General features: G+C 44.8%; 1 protein-coding gene, 1 long non-coding RNA gene and 1 pseudogene across 5 annotated transcripts in view; 1 reads left to right on the plus strand and 2 right to left on the minus strand.

Annotated features, from left to right (window-relative positions):
• LOC145530065 (histone-lysine N-methyltransferase PRDM9-like) lies at window positions 1–24,356 on the plus strand (annotated as a pseudogene). The gene is made up of 13 exons (XR_014071443.1): window positions 1–78; window positions 1,053–1,140; window positions 1,543–1,661; window positions 1,947–2,078; window positions 7,248–7,297; window positions 17,216–17,372; window positions 18,286–18,305; window positions 18,418–18,502; window positions 18,719–18,987; window positions 19,399–19,468; window positions 22,645–23,083; window positions 23,164–23,928; window positions 24,023–24,356. The product of XR_014071443.1 is annotated as a histone-lysine N-methyltransferase PRDM9-like (transcript).
• LOC145528333 (cytoplasmic dynein 1 intermediate chain 1-like) overlaps window positions 1–24,510 on the minus strand; it is a 130,382-nt gene that overhangs the window by 67,727 nt on the left and 38,145 nt on the right. The window lies entirely within an intron of this gene.
• LOC145528335 (uncharacterized) lies at window positions 8,328–12,236 on the minus strand. Its single transcript, XR_014070300.1, has 2 exons — window positions 10,926–12,236; window positions 8,328–8,898 (listed from the first exon to the last, which is right to left on the minus strand). It is a non-coding gene; the product is annotated as an uncharacterized LOC145528335 (long non-coding RNA).

Consider the following 24,510-nt stretch of genomic DNA (forward strand, 5'->3'; position numbering starts at 1 on the left):
GCCAGCGGCTCACCCTTCGCTTCGCCTCAGATGGGGAGGACTGGACGCCGCCTATCGCCGAGCTCTCGCTGGACCGGGGTGGGCAGCGCCGAAGGACAGCGGGGAGACTGACAGGGACGCGCCCTGCGAAACCCTCCTAAACCCTTACCCTGACGTCTTCAAATTCCAGGCTGGAAGGCCCCAAATCCCATCAGCTTTGAGGAATCCAGGTCCTAACCTGAAGGGAGCTCGCGTCTCGTCTGCTTCAGGGACTACAAGTCCCTTCACCAACAGAAACAAGAAATGCCCTAGTGCTGAGATCCCTAAATACCTGAAGTAACCCCAATTCCCCTCAGCCTGAGGCACCCTAAAAATAGCACCCCCAGAGAGACCAAATTTCCCTAACCTTAGAGACCCTGAATACCTCAGCCTGGGAACTCTTAATCCCTTCATCCTCAAGACCCCATCTGTCCTGTAGGAGGGAAACCTAAAGCTCCTTAATGAGAAACCCCCGATTTCCTCAGCCTCAGAGATCCCAAGTTCTCTCAACCTGCACATTCTACATCAGCCGAAAGACCCCCCCCAACCCCCTCTGTCTGAGGAACCCCAGTTCCCCCAGCCCTGTGACCCTGATCTCAAGTCAAGCAATTTGTCCCTTAGACGTAGAACACACATTATGCTCAGATTTTCCCAGAGTCCCCAGGTGGAGAGCCACGAAAACCCTTCTTGGAAAAATATTGCCTCTCCCGCACTGGAACAGAGCCCTGATTTCAGCCTGACGCCAGTCCAGCAATTAGGGGCTTCCAGGTCTCCTCAGGACTCCCTCCGTCACCCACAGACATGTCCCTCCTGGTGCCTTTCCTCAGAGTGGCCAAGTTGTGCGGGAACCAAAGAAACCAAATCTAGCTCACATTAGGCTGGTCTGTCACAGCCTGTCAGGATTCGTCCATCCCACCAAGACCCACCCACCCCGACTTTCCCCACACCTTCCTGCCCTGAACACTCCATCCAAGGAAGACAGGCCTGGCTCTGGACAATGGTCTGGGCTATCTCAGCATCTTCTTCTTCCACAGGCACCCAGGGCCATGAACCCCTACAGATCCCCAGAGGAGAGCACTGAGGGAGATGCTGGGAGAACAAAGTGGAAGCCCATGGTGAGAGGTGGAGGTGGCAAAGCCAGGCTCTTAGCTGGCTCTATAGGAAGGACGGAGCTGGTCCCTTAAGGACCGTAGACTGCCTGTCTGCACTGCTGAGTGAACTTCTCTGTGAATATACACAGGACGGGAGTGCCTGGCCCTGTCTGGAACAGGTGGGGTATAGTGGGGCAGAACAGGATACTAGCATCATCAAGTGCTTTGTGTCCAGGGAGAGTTAGGAAAACGCTCAGTGTTTGCTCAGTTAAGCAGGGCACAGTCAGTAAGCAAAGTCTTCATCCCTGTCTCACAGACACCCAGTAGCTTCAGGCTACTTTCTGCACACAGGTAGAGGAGAAGACCCAGATCTAAGGGCTGACTTATATTAGTTAAGTCACTGATGAAGTCTATTATTTTCTTTAGGCCAAAGATGCTTTCAAAGACATTTCCATATACTTCTCCAAGGAAGAATGGGCAGAGATGGGAGAATGGGGAAAAAAATCCGTTATAGGAATGCGAAAAGGAACTATGAAGCACTGATTACTATAGGTAACAGGAAATGCTGGGTGCCTGTGAGCCTGGGAAACATGAAACAGGTCTTCAGTCTCCATGTTAACTTGGGCCCTCTCTTAGGTGGCTACATCTGCTCACAGTTTCCTTTTGTGTGGAGACTAACCTGGAGGAAATTTTTGTTCTTTTTTTTTTATCAATGTGGGGCTGGCCCTGGCAGTGCAGAGCTCACCTCTTGCCCTGTTCTAGATTTCCCAAGCCCTACTAATTGCCCTGACTTTGTGACACTTTGCATTGCCTCTATGCTTTGTTCTTCCTTCTTAGAGCAAAAATTTTGCTTCTTTCTGGGTCTCAGAGCCGCTCAACCAGCATTCATGCATCACTGCAGGCAGGTCATCAAACCCCAGGTAGATGACATTGAGGATTCTGATGATGAATGGACACCAAGGCAGCAAGGTTAAGGGGCCAGAAGGATTTAGAGGTGTCTTCAGAAGGATTTAGAGGTGTCTTCCTGAAACCAACCTGGGTTTATGTCTTAGCTGCCTCTCAGGCATTAGCAAAGAAAACGTAATTTTCGGAAAACTAGCAGGATGCAGAACAGTATATTATACAGTAAGAGACTATCCATATGAAGTTTTTAAATACATAAAATAATTAGCCTCCCCTTCTCTGCCATCTTACGTGCAGCTCACTCTGCTCCTCACCATGTCTTCTCACAAGACTTTCAGGATCAAGTGATACCTGATCAAGAAACAAAAGCAGAATCATTCTATTCCCTAATGGATTCTAATGAAAACTGGTAATAAAACCAGATACAACTCCAAGAGAAGACATTGCAAAAGAACAAATCTATAGGTCTATAAGGAGCCACACATGAGGTGGCACACATATTTGTGCTGTCAAGGTCACTTGCATCTTACCATATCACTCTGAAAACAGCATTAATGCATCCATTTGTTTCATTGAAAAAATGATTTCTCTTTGTGTCAATGTTTCTGCACTGGTGCTTTGGCTCAGTAATAAATATGAGACCTTCTGTTAAAACAAATTTTATATATACATACATATAATTATTTGTACATTAAAAATGGAGAATATTTAAAAATCTAAATGTGAATAAAAAGTACCAAATTCAGCACCAGAGGAGTAAGGGCTGGCAAGTGGCTTCACTGTGTGTTGGTTAGTTTTTTATCTTATTTTTGAATTCTGAAATAGAAATTAAAAAGACCTGAAGTGGTTGTGGCAGAGTATTGACATAAGCCTGAATGAAGGTGGATGTATAGATTTTCCAGTATAATTCTCAATAGTTTTATGTTTAAAATTAATCATTCTTTTTCTTTTTAAAAATGATTATTTTTGCTAAACATTCTTAATGAAAGGGCAATTAAAGACACCTTAATTAGACTATAAATTCACCAAAGAACTTTCTAATAGTAAGCTCATAATGATTCAGTCACTGGATTAAATCTCATGGAAGAGGAAAGAGATTAACATATTATGTCGATACATTATTTATGCATATATATTTAACCACACCACATGATCTTCTTATGCTAAGGTGAACCTAATTCTTTGTCTTGATTCTGGGAAAGGGTTTGAGGCAACTATTTAGTCTCCCTGACCTTTCCCACATTTCACTGCTGACCAGAAACAGCATCAGGTAAATAAAATGATTTACACTCATTACTTTGCTAACAAAAGTCCGTCTAGTCAAGGCTATGGTTTTTCCAGTGGTCATGTATGGATGTGAGAGTTGGACGGTGAAGAAAGCTGAGCGCCGAAGAATTGATGCTTTTGAACTGTGGTGTTGGAGAAGACTCTTGAGAGTCCCTTGGACTGCAAGGAGATCCAATCAATCCATCCTAAAGGAGATCAATCCTGGGTGTTCATTGGAAGGTCTGATGTTGAAGCCGAAACTCCAGTACTTTGGCCACCTCATGCGAAGGGTTGACTCATTGGAAAAGACCCTGATACTGGGTAGGATCGGGGGCGGGAGGAGAAGGGGATGACAGAGGATGAGATGGTTGGATGGCATAACCGACTCGATGGACATGGGTTTGGGTAGACTCCGGGAGTTGGTGATGGACAGGGAGGCCTGGTGTGCTGCGATTCATGGGGTCGCAAAGAGTCGAACACGACTGAGCTACTGAACTGAACTGACACTCATTATAAAATAGAAGTGAGCAGCTCACTTCCTCTTCTGCTGCTCAGAATAGAGTTTAGTAGAGTTAATCTCCCTAGACTGGAGAAAACAATTCAGATTAGTTCCATGATTCTCCATCTATGGATTTCTAGTCTCTTAGTTTCTTTTTTATTATTTATTTATTCTTGGCTACGCTGGGTCTTCACTGCTGTGCGTGAGCTTTCTCTGGTTGCAGTGAGTGGGGGCTACTCTCTACTTGGAGTGCACAGGCTTTTCCTTATGGTGGCTTCTCTGGTTGCAGAGCGCATACAGGCTCAGTAGTTATGACACACATGCTTAGTTGCCCCACAGCATGTGGAATCTTCCTGGACCAGAGATCAAAACTATGTCCTCTGTACTGACAGACAGGTTCTCATCCACTGTGCCACCAGAGAAGTCCATTTGTTCCCTTAGGTTATTAAAAGTAGTGTAAGAGACATGAAAACCAAACATATGTCTGCAAAGGTTTTGGCATGAAAAAGATACTCTTCATAGGGACCTCTACACATTTTTATTTACCCTCTGAACAGTTTTTGTGTGTGTGGTACACTATTGCTAACTATATACACATTGATGTACAACAAATCTGTAGAACTTTTTCATCGTGCATGACTGAAACCCTGTACCCGATGAGCAACAATTCTCCATTTCTTCCTCCTCATAGGCCTTGGCAACCACCATTCTATTTTCTGTTTCCATGAATTTGGTTAATTTGATACCCAAGTGAAATCATGCAATATTTGTTTTTGATTGGTTCATTTCACTTAGCATAATGTTCTCAAGGCCCATCCCTGATGTAGCATAACACAGAATTTCATTCTTAAGGCTGAAAAATATTCCATTATGTGATGTGTTTATAATACATATATGAGATATATAATCTGTATCTGTTTATCCACCAGTGCACTGTGAGGTTGCTTCCACATCTTGCCAATTGTGAATAATGCTGCAATGACCATAGATGTGCACATATTTATTCAAGATCTCATTTTCAATTTTTATAATATACACTCAGGAGTTGGATTGCTAGATCATATAGCAGTTCTGTTTCTAATATTCAGGGGAAATTCCATACTGTTTTCTATAAAGGTTGCAACATTTTACATTTCCAACAATAGTGTGTTAAGTGTGTTAGTGTGTAAGTTTCTCCATATCCTTACCAAACTTGCTATTTTTTTTTCATACTGGCCATCATAAAATATATGAGAATTTCCATTATGCTTTTATTCTGTATTTCCCTATTGATTAGTAATATTGAGCATCTTTTCATGTTTGTTGGCCATTTGTGTATCTTCTTTGGAGAAATGTCTACTTATTTCCTTCTCCCACTGTGTTAGTCAGCTCAGGCTGCCATAACAAAACAGATCGTGAGGCTTAAACTGCAGAAATTTGTTTTCTTACAATTCTGGAGCATGGAAGTTTGATATCAGAGTGCCATCATGGTTAATCAAGTTTTCTTCCTGGCTTATAGGCAGCCTTGATATGGTATGTGCTTATTAACCCCTTATCAGATATGTATTTTACAAATATTTTCTACCATCCTTTTCACTCTGTTGTCTCCTTTGCTGCACCGAAGTTTTAATGAGTTCCATTTGTCTAATTTTACTTTGTTATTAATACATGTGCACTTAGTATCATATCTAAGAAATCATTACCGATTAAAGTCATGATGTTTCACCCTTGTTTTCTTCTAAGAGTCTTATCATTTCAAGTCTTACATTTTTGAGTTGACTTTTCTACATGATGTAAGAGCTTCATTATTTGCATGTGGATATTGTGTTTCCCGGCGCCATTCATTACAGGGATTAAGCTTTCCCCATTGTCTTGACACCCTTGATGAAGATCATTAGATCACGTATCCAAGAGTTTATTTCTGTTTACTTGTAGCTATCTCTTCCATTCCATTGACTGATAAGTCTGTCTTTATGCCAGTGGGCTCCCCCAATGGCTCAGCAGGTAAAGAATCAGCCTTCAATGCAGGAGACACAGGAGACAGGGGTTCAATCTGTGAGTTAGGAAGATCCTCTAGAGAAGGAAATGGCAACCCACTCCAGTATTCCTGCCTGAAAAATACCATGGACAAAAAAGCCTGGTGGGCTACAGTCCAAAGGGTTGCAGAGTCAGGCACGACTGAGCAACCTAGCACACACTTTATGCCAATATTACACTCTTTTGATTACTGAACCTTTGCAGTATGTTCTGAAATCAGCAGCCTCCAGCTTTGCTGTTCTTTCTAAAATTGTTTTGGTTATTTGGGGGTCCTCTGAGATTCCATATTAACTGTAGGATGGATTTTTCTATAATCTGAAAAAAAAATCCATTGGGATTTTTATAGGAATTGCATTGAATCTTTAAATTTTTTGGGGTAGTATGAACAGCTTAATAATATTAAGTCTCCAAATCCATAAACATGGGATGCCTTTCTATTTACTTGTGTCAGATTTCTTTCAGCAATACTTTGTAGCTTTCAGTGTTTAAGTCTTTCATCTCCTTAAGTTTATTCCTAAATATTTCATCTTTTTGATGCTATTATAAATAAGATTGTTAGGACTTCCCTGGTGTTCCAGTGGTTAAGACTCCACACTCCCAATGCAGAGAACCTGGGTTCAATCCCTGGTCAGGGAACTAGATCCCACATGCCACAACTAAAGATCCCACATGTCACAATGAAGACCTGGCATAAATAAATAAATAAAAACAAATATTAAAAAAAATTTAAACTTAGCTCTTGACTATAGCTTTAAAAAAATTAAAAATAAATAGGAATGTTTGCTTATTTTCCACATTTTAATGGTCAACGAACAATGAATTTTCCATTCAAATATGCATGGAAATATATTTGAATGTTGATTTTGTACCCTGCAACTTTCTGTGCAGGTTTTTTTGTGGAATTTTAAAGATTTTTCTACACATAAAGTCATTTCCTCTGTGAACAGATGTAATTTTATTTCTTTCTTTCCAAATTGGAAGCATTTTGTTTCCTTTTCTCATCTAATGCTCTGGCTAGGATTGCTAATATTATGTTGAATAGAAGTGTTGAGCGTGGGCATCCTTGCCTTTTTTATTGATCTTAGAAATTTTCACTGATGAATATGTTAGAGATAGACTCTTCATATATGACTTTTATTATATTGTGGTCACTTCCTTCTATTCCTACCTTGTTGCGTATTTTTGTCATGAAAGGCTAGTAAATTTATTAGATACTTTATGAACATCAGATGAAGCAGAAATGAAGTTTTGTCTTTTTTTTTTTAACTTTAAGAAAATTATGTGATGCTCCTAGTGGAAACATAGTAGTTGATGGTACAGAAATCACTTACCATTCCTCCTTTGGTAATCCTTGTCCTTGTCACTCTCTGGCTCAGAATTCTGTGTTCTTAATTAGAATGCCCAGAGTTTGGAAACATTTACCAACCAAAACACTGACTCTCATCATTTTTTAGGTAAACCTTCTTGGATGACCTTCAGAGTGAAGCACAGTAAACATCAGAAGGTGAGTATTTCCCAAATCCTGTTGACAAGAAAATCCTCGTCATGGATCCAATCACAGATAAGAATAGAATACACTGAGATCCTAGAGACTGCTGCCTTCCTGTTCTGTTTTTAGTACAATGTCTGATATCATCACCATTTTTATAGTTAGTAAGAATAGCAACAATAATTGGCTGTCTATTGTTACATTATTTTCACAGTATTTCAAACTTTAAGCATTTTACCTGAATAAACTTACTTAAACCTTAAAACAATCCTACAGTACTTATTGGTAGGTACTATAACTATCACCATTTATACATCAAGAAACTGTGGTAAAGAAATGTTTGATTATATGCCTGAGATCACAGTATCACTGGTAGTGCATGCAATCTAATCCAAAGCACCTTCTCTAAACCCCTTACAAGCTGTTTAAAACTTCCATAATTCTATGAAGTTTACACTGTCTTATTCATACATCTTTATATCATTCATTTGAGGGATGGTTTCAACCTCAGTTCTTCTGTACTGTGCTAAAGTGAGAGATATACTAAGATATCTGACTAAGGGAAGCTTACAGATACGTTGCAAAATTTATAGAGCAGATGGTCCAAGATGAAGAAGGATGTAGGATCCCCAACCTCAGAGCCTCCTACTCCAGTAAGAAAGAGCAATCAACTCCCAACCCTAACAAGCCTCATATTTTATGACTGAAAAACAACATGTAAGAAAATAACTGAAGGACTGCACATAGGCAGAAGTATAAACTTATCATCTGGAACTGATTTCAATGCTCATTCTTGTAGGAGGACATAACAGCTCCTTTCTCTGAGCTCTGATTAGGCAATTCTTATATGTGGAATTGTCTGGGGAGTGTAATCTCCTCAGTTCTGTCTCAACAAAAATTTGAAGCAATGGACATTAAAGCCCTCGGTGTGTCACAGCTTTCAGACAGACCATGTTATAGCTTTTGGGTCTCAGACAGACCATGTTATAGCTCTCGGATCTCGAACAGACCGTGTTATAACTCTTGGACAGATCAGTGTTACAGCTCTGTGTTACAGCTCAGTTTTTATTTAGAAAATAACAGGAAAATACATCAAGGCATGAGCGCATGCTGACCCAAAAACGCAGAGAGAGTGAATGAGAGAACGCGCGCGCGGGGGAAGAGAGAGACCCCCAGCCCTTCGGCTCCTCTTTTTATGTCTTTTCCTCCCCCTGGGCCTGCCCTATGTAAATTGGGCTAGTCAGGAGTGCTGTTTGTTCTACCTGAGGTCCTCACTCCGGTCCTCGGACCTTCCTTTGTTCTGTTTTCACGCGCTTTTCCCTTCCTTGTCTTTTAGTCACCGCCATTCTGGACTCCTGTTTCCTATTCTAACTACCTAACATTTCCCCCTCAAGAGATGGGAGACCCAATTCTTTGGGAATCGGGGCGTCGAGGTCTTTCTGGCTACTTCCTGCTGAACTGGGACGGCGAGGGGTATTGGGCCTCCCCCTCTTGCTAGTCTCAGGCCTCAGAGTCCTTAGAGCGGTGTCCATCTAAGGGTGAGTGATATTTTCTGTGGTCAGCTGTAGTTTTATATATCCTTGTTGAACTGGCACTGCATGTTGTAGCTTGTTGACCTGGGCAGAGACAAAACAGGTTAGACAATTGATAATACATGGAACAAGCATAAGCAGCATCAATATGGCCTAACAAGGACTAGTAGGGGCATTAGCCAATTCCAAATTCCCACTGCCAGGATGGCTCAAGTCCCTCCTTATTCAGGGATCAGAAGATCTACCTCATGTCTGTTTTGGAGTACAACCCCTGGCAAGCTGTGTTGGCTCTTTAGAGCTGTCCTGAGAAATCTTATCCCCAGAAACTAGATTTTGGGGGTGTTCACTAGAATGGCACTCATTTGTGGTTCTGAATAGGTATCTGAGATCTCCCAGTGGCTCACAGGTGTATTAAGTGTCCTCTTCTGTTTTCTTCCACAGCTTGATTCGTGAGTAGTGAATTCAGGAGTCATGTCCTGGTACCTTGACTGCTGTGGGGGTAGAAGGTACTACAAGGTAGGGGCCCTTCCCTGTGGGCTGGAGTTGAGTCTTTGGGGACCCATCTTTCCAGACTTTAATTAGGACTTGAATTCCTGGAGCATGTATTAGTGACTCCTTAGAATCTTTTGGGTCTTGGTTCACACCCCACAAGCGTGTATCCTGTTGGAATTGCCCAGTGGCCATGGTATAAGACTGGAGGGTCTGAGCCTCTGGATCTAGGAGGAGGTCATTGACATAAACAAAAGGTCTCCCATACAGCATCTCATAAGGACTAAGACCAACCTGTTCCTTAGGGGCAATATGGGTGTGGAAGAGAGCTATTGGTAATAGCTTCCATCCCAGGGAGGTCTCCTGGGTTATCTTTTTTATCGCTGATTTTAAGAACTGGTTGGCTCTTTCTACTTTTCCTGAAGACTGAGGCCTCCAGGCACAATGGAGATAATAAGTAATGCCCAATGCTTTAGAGACTCCTTGGGTGACCTTAGAAGTAAATGATGTCCCATTGTCACTTTGTAATGACCTGGGTAGACCAAATCGTGGAATGGTTTCATGGAGCAGTTTTTTTTACCACCTCCTCAGCCTTCTCTGGTGGCTCAGACAGTAAAGCATCTGCCTACAATGCAAGAAGACCCAGGTTCAATCCCTGGGTCGGGAAGATCCTCTGGAGAAGGAAACAGCAACCCACTCCAGTACCGTTGCCTGGAGAATTCCATGGACAGAGGAGCATGGTAGGCTACAGTCCATGGGGTCGCAAAGAGTCAGACACAACTGAGCAACTTCACTCACTCACTCAGCCTTCTCAGCCCGGATGGGAAAGCCTTCCATCCATCCTGTGAATGTATCTATCATGACTAATAGGTACTTATACCCTTGAGAAACTGGCATCTGGGTGAAGTCCATCTGCCAGTCCTCTCCTGGGTAGGCCCCACATCGCTGGACGGACTGGGCCAGCTGGGGTCTTCGAGCTCCTTGGGGGTTAATTGGCAACTGGGACAAGAGGAGACCACTTGCCTTATAGTCGTTTGGAGGCCTATTCCTCTGAAGGACCTTTCTAGTAATCTTTGGAGGGTCTTTTCCCTTAAATGAGTGGTGGCATGTCAGAGTTAACCAACTTCCATTGGAGGTTTCCAGGCAGGAAAAGGAGTCCCTCCTTTTGGAACCACCCCATATGATCTTCTTGAAAGCCCTCACTCTTTTAGCTTTAAGAGTCTCACCTTCAGTGTATGAAGGAGTTTCTGGCAAATTAGTCTGTGGAACTAAGGTGGCAGCCCCTATTAGGTCATTGTTCTCTAATGCTGCTCTCTTTGTTGCCTGATCAGCTGCTTGGTTCCCTTGTGCCACTTCTGTGATCCCTTTTTGGTGTTCTTTACAGTGGGAGACTGAAACCTCAGTGGGCAGATGGACTGCCTCCAAGAGTCTAAGAATTTGATCACAATATTTGATTGGGGACCCTCGGGTGGTCAAGTGGCCCCTTTCTTTCCAAATAGCAGCATGTGCATGTAGCACCAGAAAGGCATACTTGGAGTCGGTGTAAATGGCTACTCTCTTTTCTTTCCCCAGCTCTAAAGCTCGAGTCAGGGCTATGAGCTCAGTTAATTGGGCTGAAGTACCTGGTGGCAGAGGCTTTGCCTCTGTGGTCTCAAAACTGGAGACTACTGCTATCTGGCTCTTCTTTTTCCATCCAAGACAAAGCTGCTTCCATCAGTGTACCAGATTTCCTCAGGATTAGTCAGAGGATCTTCCGACAATCCCTCCTGGGGTTTTGTCCAGTGGTCCAAGGTTTCTAGGCAAGAGTGAAAGGGGAGAGAGCCCTCGGGGGTAGGCAAGAGGGTGGCTGGGTTAAGAACCTCACAAGGGGATATAGTGAGGCCTGGATTTTCCATCAAGACTACTTGATATCTGAGGATTCTTTGATCAGACATCCATAATGGCCTCTCCTATTTAGGAGTTGTTTCACTTGGTGGCTGGTAAAAATAGTTAGTTTGCCCCCAAAAGAGAGTTTTAAAGCATCTTCTATCAGGATTGCAATAGCTGCAAGATTTTGAAGGCAGAGGGGCCAGCCTTGGATGCTTGGGTCGAGCCTCTTGGATAAGTAAGCTACAGGCTTGGGCTCAGATCCCAACCTTTGAGTTAACACTCCCAAGGCTATTCCTTGTCTTTCACGGACATAAAGTTGGAATGCTTTTTCTGGGTCTGGCAACCTCAAGGCAGGTGCCTGAGTTAAGGCTTGTTTTAATGTAGCCTCTGCCTTCTTTCGAGGAGTTCCCCAGATCAGTGGGATTGAATCATCCTGTCCCTTTAAGCTGGGCAATTAGACCATAGTTGGGTATCCAGATTCTACAATACCCAGTTAGCTCCAGGAAAGATTGCAATTGTTTTCGAGTTGTGGGGGAGGACAACTGGAGGATTCCTTGTATCTGATAAGAGGGCAGCCTCCTGGACGCGTGTAATCTGAACTCCCAGGTAAGTGACCTTTGTCTCAACCATCTGTGCCTTAGCACAGGAGACTTTATATCCTCTCTCTGCCAAAAAGTTTAGAACCTGAATTGCATGTTGTTGGGCATTTTTCTCATATGGAGAGCAGATTAGTAGGTCATCTACATATTGTAATATTTTCCCATTAGGTCCCAGGTCCAGATCTAGGAGATTCCGGCTAAGGGCCTGTCCAAATAGGTGGGAGCTATCTCTGAACCCCTGAGGTAATACTGTCCAAGTCATCTGTTGGTGTTTTTCTCCTGGGGCCTCCCACTCGAAGGCAAAAAGAAACTGGGATTCTTTAGCCAGTGATATGCAAAAAAGTGCATCTTTGAGATCCAAGACTGTAAACCACTTGGCACTGGGTGGGGTTTCTCCCAAGATTACATAGGGATTGGCTACTGTGGGATGGAGGGTGACTACAGCTTCATTTATGATCTGGAGATCTTGAATCATTCGCCACGTTCCATCCTTCTTTACTGAGAGGATTGGGGTGTTACATGGCGGATTGGTGGAAACCAATAGCCCACAAGCAAGGAATTTATTTATTAAAGGCTGTAATTCCTCCTGAGCCTCTCTTCTGAGGGGATACTGTTTCCAGTTGGGAAACTGAGTGGGATCTTGGAGGACAACGATGACCGGTTCAGCCTGGTGGGCTCATCCAGGGGTCCCCTTGTCCCATACCTGGGGATTAATTTTGTCCTCTCATGGTTTTTGGTCCCTCTCTATTGGAGAGAGTGTAATGGGTTCCTCAGTAGTAACTAGAAGCTGTAGGGCTCTAGGGGCTGAAAAGCTTCCCATCACAAAGGTGGTCCCCAGTTTAGTGAGTATATCTCTTCCCAATAAGGGAGTAGGGGACTCAGGGACCACCATAAACTGGTGGGAAAATATTTGTCCATCCCAGCCACAAGGAAGTGCTTGGGTGAATCTTTTAGTAGTTGTTTTTCCTGTAGCACCCAAAATGGTACAGGTTTGGGAGGAGAAGGCTCCGGAGTAGGAGATCAAGACAGAGCAGGTAGCCCCCATGTCAACCAAGAAATTCTCGGACCTACCTGCCACATCCAGTTGCACCCTTGGCTCAAGCCCTGTGATGGTTATCTGTGACAGGCGGGCTGGCTGGGGTGAGCTGCTTCAGTCCTGTTGAACCATCAACAAGTGAGGGAAGGTTTGGCACTTGCCCTTGAGGCTCTTGGGTCCCAAGGGCAGAGTGCCGCCCAATGTCCCAGTTGATGGCATTTGTAACAAGCCTTTTAGGAGACTTGTAAATGTTTGGACACTCTTTGGCCCAATGCCCTGCCTGTCTACAGATCAGGCATTTGCCTTGTCCTTTAAGGACTCGGGGTTTGCCACAGGGCTTCCCTGGAGGGCGGCCAGCATCTGGGCATGCCTTGTCTCTTTCCTTCTCTCCCTCTCCTGGGTCTTGGCCTCCTTCTCCTGTTCTCTGTTATAAAAGGTATTGCTGGCTGTCTGGACCATCTCATCTAAAGAGGAAGCAGGGTCCTGCTGCTGAAGCTGTCATAATTTTATTCTGATATCTGATGCACATTGGGGCAGGAATTTGTCCTTTAAAATCACCTGTCCCTCATAAGAGTCTAAGTCCAGATTGGTAAACTTTTGGAGGGCCTCTTTTAGTCTTTCCAGAAAGGCAATGGGGTCTTGTTGAGCTCCTGAGTTATTGCTAAGACTGGGCACAGTCCCACAAGCAAGTAATAGGCTTCCTTCTATTTCTATGGGTGGCCTTCCTTAGGGGTGAGTCTTTCTGAAGCTTATCTTACCCAGTACTGTTGCAACCTGAGAGCCAGGCGTCCTGGGGTCAGGGTGCAGATCCCCAGGCATGCTGAGGAGTGACAGTCTCCTGGAGATTGAATCCCCAGGCAGGTTGGCCTCCCAAGAATTGGGTCCCTGGGCAGATCAAGGCATGATGACCTCCTGGGACCCCTGGACTGGCAGATCCCCAAGCAAGTTGAGGCATGACAACCTTTCGAGGACAAGAACCCTAGGCAGGTCAAGGCAGGTTGACCTCTTGGGACCCCCAGACTGGAGTTGGGCGTCCCCAAGGTCTCCAGCATGACCAGTGCTAGGTAGGATTAAGGGGCTGTAATTTTAACTCATCGCCAGTTTGTTCACCACAGATGGGAATAGATGTAAAGCAATCCAAGCCTATGCCCTGAGACTAGGAAACAGTGAAACAATCATAAGCCTTATCCTCTTACTACTCTAAGGGATTTAAGTCATTGATTTCTTCCCCTAGTCCTCCATAAGAGCAGGTTAGGGTGTCTCCCCTGGTAAGCATTGTTGTCATAGACCCACTTTAAGTAATAACAGAAGTAACGACAAAGGAGTGGGTTATCTGGCCCTGTTAGGGGCATTAAGGTGTTTTAATAATAGACTGGGTGGAGCAACAAGGGGGCAGGGTTGCCTACAAGGGGGCAGGGTCTTGATTGTAGGAGTTAGTAATTGGCTTAAGAACAAATTTGTTAAGAGGCAACAGACCAGATGTTCCATAAAAGTGGAGTGGAGATTTGATCCAGGGGTATGTTTATAACTTTAGGAGAAGGGTGGTAAGGCTTTGGGCCCAAACGGCTTGCAGGGCTAACTCCCAACTTGCAAACATTATCCCTGGAAGCCCATATGCCTTTGAAGGGATGCCAACTGATGGATTTCTGGCAGGCATTGTGTGCCTGTCTCCCACCCCAGCCGGTTCACAGAGAGATGCTGATGTTGCACTTGTATGAAACACGGAAGATGAAGGGCTGAATATTAAGAGGGATTGGATATTATACAGTATTTCCTTCCCAAGGGCTAGCTATTTTCTGATCGTCCCTCCAGAAGATTGTAGAGGCAACACTGTGGGCCTGGACAAAGCATGAAACAGGAGGGAAGGGGGCAGGGCACAACCTTTGAAAGAATGACATAGCACAAGGGCATAACATAAACTAATTAAAAGCAATTGGGTCCAAGATGACAAGTCAAATTCAAGTAAACCTTAATCCCTAATCTGTAAACTAAATGACACACCCAGAGGTGGCAGGACAGCTCCAAGGCGCTTTCAAAAGATGGAGGAGTGGGTGGTTCCCCAATGGCTGGGATGATCCTTCCACTCATTAGCATATTAATTCACTCCACTGGCAAAACCTAGCCAGGCCCCATTCCATGGCCAGAGCCCTCTACAATAGCCCACACCCTGCAGAACATGCTTCTCTCTGAATCCTAACAAATCCACCTCTTACCTATCACTTTGTCTCTCACTGAATTTTTGTGATGAGACATCAGAGCCTGAGCTTCATTAGGTCCTGAAGCCAGGCATCCTGGGTTTTGGCTAGGCTCTGAGTCCCAGGAGAGAGAGCTAAAGGACAGGAGGAAAAAGTAGTGGGAAAAGCGTGCCAAGGAATCCCCTTCATAGCCTGCCAGAAAATCTGCTGAATAACTGACCTGTGCTCACAGCTTTCACTAGCCTGATCCTTGGCACAAAGGAGACTAAGAACAGAAGAACCCCCACTGGCTTGGGTAACAGCTACTGGGGCTCAGCGGGTAGTGCCTTTGGGACATACCAAAGAGTAGCCTCTCCAGAGTCCCTCAGTTGCACCCACTGCCACCCACCTATTCATTGGGGGTTGAGGAAACAAGAAATGAGAGACTGTAAAGGAATTAAGATTTTGTTAGGCATATGTCCCTCCAGTCAAAGGAGCAAGGACCTCCTACCTTAACTGGAGGTCTTCTGGAATCTGAGACTGAGTCACATGAGCTTTCTGCTGAGTTCATTTTTCGCTGTCTCGGTTTCCAGCATGATGGGCCTCTTGTCACTTCCCCTGCGCCGGGTTTTCTTTGTGTTCTATTTCTACTGCAGGAGCTTTCGCCAAGTTGGGCTCCTGCTGTGCTTGGCCTCCTCCTTGTGGAGGACCGCACTGAGGTTGTTTCAGCCATGTTAAACTTGAATCATGGCACCATAGGTGTCAGGGAAGTGTAAGAGATTACCAAGGAGACTCAGTTCTGTCTCATCTCAACAAAAATTTGAAGCAATGGACGTTAAGGCCCTTGGCATGTCACAGCTCTCAGCTAGACCATGTTGAGACCATGGGTCTCGAACAGACCATGTTATAGCTCTTGGACAGATCAGTGTTACAGCTCTGTGTTACAGCTCAGTTTTATTTAGAAAATAACAGGAAAATACATCCTCGAGGTGTGAGGGCATGCCAACCCAAAGACGTGAAGAGAAGACAGAGAGAAAATGAGCACGCAGGGGAGAGAAAGAGACCCCCAGCCCTTTGGCTCCTCTTTTTATATATTTTTTCCTCCCCCTGGGCCTGCCCTATGTAAATTGGGCTAGCCAGGAGTGCTGTCTGTTCTACCTGAGTTCCTCACTCCGGTCCTTGGACCTTCCTTTGTTCTGTTTTTGCGGGCTTTTCCTTTCCTTGTCTTTCAGCCACCGCCATTCTGGACTCCTTTTTCCTATTCTAACTACCTAACAGAATCATTTGTTTAGCCTGCACCTGTGTTATGAGCTTTGAGAGCCTAGCCTGTACCTGTTAATTCTTAGAAGTTCAGGCCCAAGTGAAAGCCCCTGAGGGCCCCCTGAATGTTTTCTGAATGAGTGATTCCACATTTAAACATTCATCTAGGAGGAAGAAGGTCAAGGAATGCTGAAGATAGTATCTGTGAGCAGGACTTCTATAGAGACAGCCGAGGGGGTAAACTGATAGCAGGGATGAACTCTCATATTCATAATGTATTAAATAGCTCACAGAACATTTTGTTGAATGTTATTAAATTTCATGTCCACTATAACATTAAGAATTAGCACGTATACCAATTTATGGATCAGGAAACTGAGGAAAACCAGCTAGTTGTACAACCTTATTCAAGCAGAATTGATGGGACCAGCTACTTTAATTCCAAACACTGTTTCTAGGACATGGCAACCTGCAACTTTCAGCTTCTTTTCTTTATTGTCTATGTATGTTTCTGCCAATCATCTTTTCTCTTCCCAATCTCACTGCTTTGTCACCTCATTTTCCAGATGTGTTTTGTCCCCTCTGTACTTTTCCATACTTCCTCATTCATCAAAGGGGCACTATTTAATAGAAACCCCACCCCCGACCCCGGTTTTCTCTGAGCCTTTACCCTCTTCTTTCCTGACCTTCTTGATTCTCCAGCTATTCTCCCTGCCTTGCTCTCACTTTTATGGAGAAAGTTGAAGGGAAAGAACCTTAAGATATGAGTTCTAGTTTTGATTCACTACCCATTTAGGTCCTTTATTTATACTCCAGTGTTCAGACCCCCTCTCCGCTCCTCCCCCCACAACACTGGATATTTCCAAGAATTGTCAAAGTATTAACTAAAATCATGCTTGGGAAAACACTTCATAAAGTCCTAAAGAACTAAAGAAATGTATGTTGTCTTTTACTATGTGACTCTCACACAGAAGGGAATGTCCAGGGCACCAGTAAGTAACGAATCTAGTTTGAAGGAATTGCTAGGAGCAGCAAAATTGCTGACGACAAGTGGCCCCAGGCAGGCCCAGATACCAGTGCCCCCTCCCAGAGAAGCAAGTACCTCTGAACAGCACCCCAGACAAAAAGTGGGTAAGAGGAAATAATTTGGGTACTTCACTTCCTCTAATTCCTCTAGAAAGGCTAATAACTATGGCCCAGGTATGTAGGGTAGACTTTGGGTAAGTGTGGGTTTAAGCTGGACTGATCTGAGACCTAAAGTTAGCACTGTGGCCTTTGGAAAGGAAAATCTTACAAATTTTCTGACGTTCTTATTGTTCATCTGTAAAGTGAAGATAAGCAATCTTCTTATTGCTTTCAAACACACTGTCAAGTGTTTGAAGGCATTAAATTAAACATAAAAGTGTTGACATATTTAGGTTGTTCAATAAATCCAGCTGTGATAATAGGACCATGCTTTGTTAATGTTTATGCCCAGGCCTCTGCACAATGCCTTATCTGTAATGTGCCCTCAACATATATTTTCTGAGTAGATGTGTCAGTGAACTATTTTCTAAGTAAGAAGGTTGGGAAATTAAACCTCCTAACAGGAAGTACAGGATGCTAACATTAAACTGGGCATCTTTAGTCAGTGTGTAGCCTGGTTAGAACTGGTTAGAACTAGCAGAACTGGTCTACTGGTTAGTAGACCAATTCAGACTACTGGTCTCTCTGAACCAGTAGTTAAAGGGAGAAAAAAACCAAAGTATAGAGAAGAGACTTTCCTGGTGGTTAAGTGGTTAAGACTCCACGCTTCCACTGCAGGAGGCTGGGTTCCATTCCGGGTCAGGGAACTAAGATCCCACATGCCATGCAGTGCAGACAATAAATAAATAATGTAACATTAATTAATAAAAATACTGAATAAAAAATTTTTAAATAAATGTAAAAAAGTTTTTAACCAAGTATATAGATGGACAGGTGGGAGATACCACAGTTTCTGATCAAATAGGATCTAACTCTCCAGACCCCACCAGCCTTGCTCAGCTTCTCTTCTCCAACTCAGAACTCAGAAGAAAGACTGAAGTGAAGATGTACAGCCTACAAGAAAAAGCGAGCCATGTGTACCAAGGGGACAGTGAGCTCCAGGACGACGACTACCTCTTGTGAGTGACCCCATTGGTCCATTCGAAAGGAGGCTGAAGTGAAAATGTACAGCTGACGAGAAAGAGTGAGCCATGTGTACCAAGAGGTCAGCAAGCCCCAGGACGACGACTATCTCTGTAAGTGACCCCAATGGCCCATGCACAGAAAAGGGGTTATGAGGCCTTGGCACAATAATATAACCTCACCATTTGGTCCCCCAATCATTCCTTTCCTCTATGACTTGGGGTAAAGGATCAAGGCCAAATGCCGTGAGCGCCTCGGTTCATTCTGAAGTTCTTTATGACCAGCAACATCACTATATCTCCCCTCATCCCTGTTGCTCTCACCTCCAGATTGTGAGAAGTGTCAGAACTTCATCAACAGGTGTGCTGTTCATGGGCTCCCAATCTTTGTAAAGGACTGTGCAGTGGAGAAGGGGCATGCCAATCGCTCAGCCCTCAGTCTGCCTGCTGGGTTAAGTATCAGACCATCAGGCATCCCTGAGGCTGGGCTTGGAGTGTGGAACGAGGTGTCTGATCTGCCACTGGGCCTGCACTTTTGCTCCTATGAGGGCCAGATCACAGACGATGAAGAGGCTGCCAACAGTGGATACTCCTGGCTGGTGAGAACACCCCTCTTCCCGTGTCCTCTGACCTCCAATCACTTGTGCGTGTGGTGGGGGACCTCACATCTACATGTGAGGACGTGGATGAGGATAACATGGTCAGCTCTGTGTACTGTGTGCACTGTGCATGAACACGGGACTTCTATCTAAAGATCAGAGGAGAGGTGGGAGCACAGTGGTACAGGCACACACAAGTGGCTCCTCCCATGTGAAGTCCTTGCCCTGAGTGCACCAACAGACTCAGACATGGAGGTGATGATTAAGGAGCTTACCACGTGGTCACGACCGGCAACTGAATTCAAACAAGCTGAAGAGCACTGATGATAGCAGAGGGAAATAATTCTTCTATTACCTCCCACCAAAAAAGAAAAAGAGAAGCAAGTTTTTAACCCTTTTTCTGACGCTCAGATCACCAAAGGGAGAAACTGCTATGAGTATGTGGATGGAAAGGACACGTCTTGGGCCAAATGGATGAGGTGAGTGCAGTGAGTCTGCAAGTTATAAAGGTTGCTCCTCCCACAAGCCCACAGCCCTTTCCTTCTCAACCAGCCTCCTTCAATAGCTTTCACATCTTTCCTCTTTTTCCACCATACTATGTTCCTTCATTTCAAAAGACAATAGAATGAAAGAAATAAAATGTAGTATTGAGAGAGTCATTTCCTAGGCAGGTTGATAGGAAGTCTAGGGGTCCCCAAGGAGAGAGGGGTCTGGAATTCTCAAGGAGGAAGAAAGGACTAACTTTTTTTCCCCTCTACATTCCTTAGGATTATATAACAATAATGTATCCTGCAACACCTACAGTATTACTTGGGTTTCTCTTACCTCGGACGTGGGGTATATCTTCACGGCTGCTCCAGAAAAGTGCAGCCACTGCTCCTTACCTTGGACAAGGGGTATCTACTCACGGTGGCTCCTCCTGACCTTGAATGTGGAGTAACTCCTCTCAGCCCTCCTGTGCCCACCCAAGTAAGACTGTAGGTGTTGCGAGAGGGCATCAGACGGCAGACACACTGAAACTATAATCACAGAAAACTAGCCAATCTGATCACACGGACCACAGCCTTGTCTATCTCAGAAACTAAGCCATGCCATCTGGGGCCTCCCAAGACGGACGGGTCATGGTGGAGAGGTCTGACAGAATGTGGTCCACTGGAGAAGGGCATGGCAAACCACTTTAGTATTCTTGCCTTGAGAACCCCATGAACAGTATGAAAAGGCAAAAAGACAGGACACTGAAAGATGAACTCCCCAGGTCGGTAGGTGCCCAATATGCTACTGGAGATCAGCAGAGAAATAACTCCAGAAAGAATGATGGGATGGAGCCAAAGCAAAAACAATACCCAGCTGTGGATATGACTGGTGATAGAAGCAAAGTCCAATGCTGTAAAGAGCAATATTGCATAGGAACCTGGAATGTTAGGTCCATGAATCAAGGCAAATTGGAAGTGGTCAAACAGGAGATGGCAAGAGTGAACATCGACATTCTAGGAATCAGCGAACTAAAATGGACTGGAATGGGTGAATTTAACTCAGATGACCATTATATCTACTACTGTGGGCAGGAATCTCTTAGAAGAAATGGAATAGCCATCATGGTCAACGAAAGAGTCTGAAATGCAGTACTTGGATGCAATCTCAAAAACGACAGAATGATCTCTGTTCGTTTACAAGGCAATCCATTTGATATCACGGTAATCCAAGTTTATGCCCCGACCAGTTAACGCTGAAGAAGCTGAACTTGAACGGTTCTATGAAGACCTACAAGACCTATTAGAACTAACACCCAAAAAAGATGCCCTTTTCATTATAGGGGACTGGAATGCAAAAGTAGGAAGTCAGGAAACACCTGGCATAACAGGCAAATTTGGCCTTGGAGTACAGAATGAAGCAGGGCAAAGGCTAATCGAGTTTTGCCAAGAGAACGCACTGGTCATAGCAAACACCCTCTTCCAACAACACAAGAGAAGACTCTACACATGGACATCACCAGATGGTCAACACCAAAATCAGATTGATTATATTCTTTGCAGCCAAAGATGGAGAAGCTCTATACAGTCAGCAAAAACAAGACCGGGAGTGGACTGTGGCTCAGATCATGAACTCCTTATTGCCAAATTCAGACTTAAATTGAAAAAAGTAGGGAAAATCACTAGACCATTCAGGTATGACATGAATCAAATCCCTTATGATTATACAGGGGAAGTGACAAATAGATTCAAGGGACTAGATCTGATAAACAGAGTGCCTGATGAACGATGGACAGAGGTTCATGACACTGTACAGGAGACAGGGATCAAGACCATCCCCATGGAAAAGAAATGCAAAAAAGCAAAATGGCTGTCCAAGGAGGCCTTACAAATAGCTGTGAAAAGAAGAGAAGCGAAAAGCAAAGGAGAAAAGGAAAGATATTCCCATCTGAATGCAGAGTTCCAAAGAATAGCAAGGAGAGATAAGAAAGCCTTCCTCAGTGATCAATGCAAAGAAATAGAGGAAAACAACAGAATGGGAAAGACTAGATGTGAGAGTTGGACGGTGAAGACAGCTGAGCACAGAAGAATTGATGCTTTTGAACTGTGGTGTTGGAGAAGACTCTTGAGAGTCCCTTGGACTGCAAGAAGATCCAACCAGTCCATCCTAAAGGAGATCAGTCCTGGGTGTTCACTGGAAGGACTGATGTTGAAGCTGAAACTCCAATACTTTGGCCACCTGATGCGAAGAGCTGACTCATTGGAAAAGACCCTAATGCTGGGAAGGATTGGGGACAGGAGAAGGGGATGACAGAGGATGAGATGGCTCGATGGCATCACCAACTCGATGGACATGAGTTCGGGTAGACTCCGGGAGTTGGTGATGGACAGGGAGGCCTGGCGTGCTGCAATTCAAGGGGTCGCAAAGAGTCAGACACGACTGAGTGACTGAACTGAACTGAGTGCGTTTTAAACGGACTAGACTGAATGAAATAAATGAGGTATGAATACCTGTGAGGCTTGAGAAAGAACACAATTTCATTTTATGATTTATGGAAAAGAGAGAGAAGCAATTCGTGAACTAATGTGGGCAGCAGGAACCAGAGACCTCTAGTCCATGGGACCTGGGCCACTCGGTCTCATCCAGTCTGAATCCCACTTCATGCAGAGACCCTGACACAAAGGATGCTCTTTGAATGAGAAGCCTCAAATTCAGCTTTACTTGCACATGCTACAGCATCACCCCCTGTGCTGCCTCCCATATTCAGAGAGCTCTAGGGTGGGCTTAATAGACCTTTTCCCCTCACAGGGAGCTGCTCAGGATGATTCCACCTAAGTCATCAAGAGTCTTATCTCTTAGTAGGATAAAATACCTGTGACCACTGTGACATGAATTTTCAGATACTTATACATAGGGAAAGGTCCCTCTAGATCCACCACTATCAGGAGAGACACTGCCTCTGATGCTACTGGAAGGTCCCTTGTCTAGGCAATCTGTAGAAAAGGTCCTTGACACAGGCTTCCAGGATTTCTGTAGAACATTCAGAGAATAAGAATGGAATAGAAAAGTGGACTGTAAAGGCACACTTGGTGGGAGACAGATCTTTCACTGTCAGCACTAAGATGATTAGTGGGGCAGGCCTTACCACGACAAACCAGCTACCTGACCAAAAGCTTCCTCTTTCAGCAGAACCAAAGCCCAAAATCCACCCATGTGTCTCCTGCTCCCTGGCATTCTCCAGTCAGAAATTCCTCAACCAACATGTAGAATGCAATCACCCCTCTCAGATCCTCCTGAGAACATCTGCAAGAGACCACCTCCAACCAAAGGATTCCTGCCCAGGCAATCAAAATCATCAGCAGCAATATTCTGATCCACACAGCTGGAGTGACAAACCTGAGGATCAAGAGGTCAAGGAAAGACCCCAACCTTTGCTGAAAAGCATAAGGCTGAGGAGGGTTTCAAGGGCCTCTTCCTACCCACCCAAAGGACAAATAGGGGATTCCTGGGTACGTGAGAGAATGATGGAAGAGCCCAGCACAGGACAGAAAGTGAACACAGAGGACACAGGCAAATTATGCACGGGGACAGGAGTCTTAAGAATTATAAGACTTAAGCATGGAGAGTGGGGCAAGGCTCCAAGGATAGGTCAAGTCTCATCACACACCAAAGGATTCAAATCGGGGAAAAGCCCTATGTTTGCAGGGAGTGTGGGTGAAGCTTCACTGTGAAGTCAGCTCTCACCAGACAGCAGAAGACACACACAGGGGAGAAGCCTTATGTTTGCAGGGAGTGTGGGTGAAGGTTCACTGTGAAGTCAGCTCTCACCAGACAGCAGAAGACACACACAGGGGAGAAGCCTTATGTTTGCAGGGAGTGTGGGTGAAGGTTCAGTCTGAAGTCAACTCTCACCAGACACCAGAAGACACACACAGGGGAGAAGCCTTATGTTTGCAGGGAGTGTGGGTGAAGGTTCAATGTGAAGTCAACTCTCACCAGACACCAGAAGACACACACAGGGGAGAAACCTTATGTTTGCAGGGAGTGTGGGTGAAGGTTCAATGTGAAGTCAACTCTCACCAGACACCAGAAGACACACATAGGGGAGAAGCCTTATGTTTGCAGGAAGTGTGAGTGAAGGTTCAGTGTGAAGTCAACTCTCACCAGACACCAGAAGACACACACAGGGGAGAAACCTTATGTTTGCAGGGAGTGTGGGTGAAGCTTCACTGTGAAGTCATCTCTCACCAGACACCAGAAGACACACACAGGGGAGAAGCCTTATGTTTGCAGGAAGTGTGGGTGAAGGTTCAATGTGAAGTCAACTCTCACAAGATACCAGAAGACACACACAGGGGAGAAGCCTTCTGTTTGCAGGGAGTGTGGGTGAAGCTTCACTGTGAATTCAGCTCTCACCAGACACCAGAAGACACACACAGGGGAGAAGCCTTATGTTTGCAGGGAGTGTGGGTGAAGCTTCACTGTGAAGTGAGCTCTCACCAGACACCTGAAGGAAGACACACACAGGGGAGAAGCCTTATGTTTGCAGGGAGTGTGGGTGAAGGTTCAGTGTGAAGTCAACTCTCACCAGACACCAGAAGACACACACAGGGGAGAAGCCTTATGTTTGCAGGGAGTGTGGGTGAAGGTTCAATGTGAAGTCAGCTCTCACCAGACACCAGAAGACACACACAGGGGAGAAGCCTTATGTTTGCACAGAGTGTGGGTGAAGGTTCAATGTGAAGTCAACTCTCACCAGACACCAGAAGACACACACAGGGGAGAAGCCTTATGTTTGCAGGGAGTGTGGGTGAAGGTTCAGTGTGAAGTCTGCTCTCAACAGACACCAGAAGACACACACAGGGGAGAAGCCTTATGTTTGCAGGGAGTGTGAGTGAAGCTTCACTGTGAAGTCTGCTCTCACCAGACACCAGAAGACCCACACAGGGGAGACACCTTATGTTTCCAGGGAATGTGGGTGAAGCTTCACTGTGAAGTCTGCTCTCACCAGACACCAGAAGACCCACACAGGGGAGACACCTTATGTTTCCA

Source organism: Giraffa tippelskirchi, chromosome 12 (genome assembly GCF_054371585.1).
Source record: "Giraffa tippelskirchi isolate mGirTip1 chromosome 12, T2T-mGirTip1v1.2.pri, whole genome shotgun sequence".
NCBI lineage: Eukaryota > Metazoa > Chordata > Mammalia > Artiodactyla > Giraffidae > Giraffa > Giraffa tippelskirchi.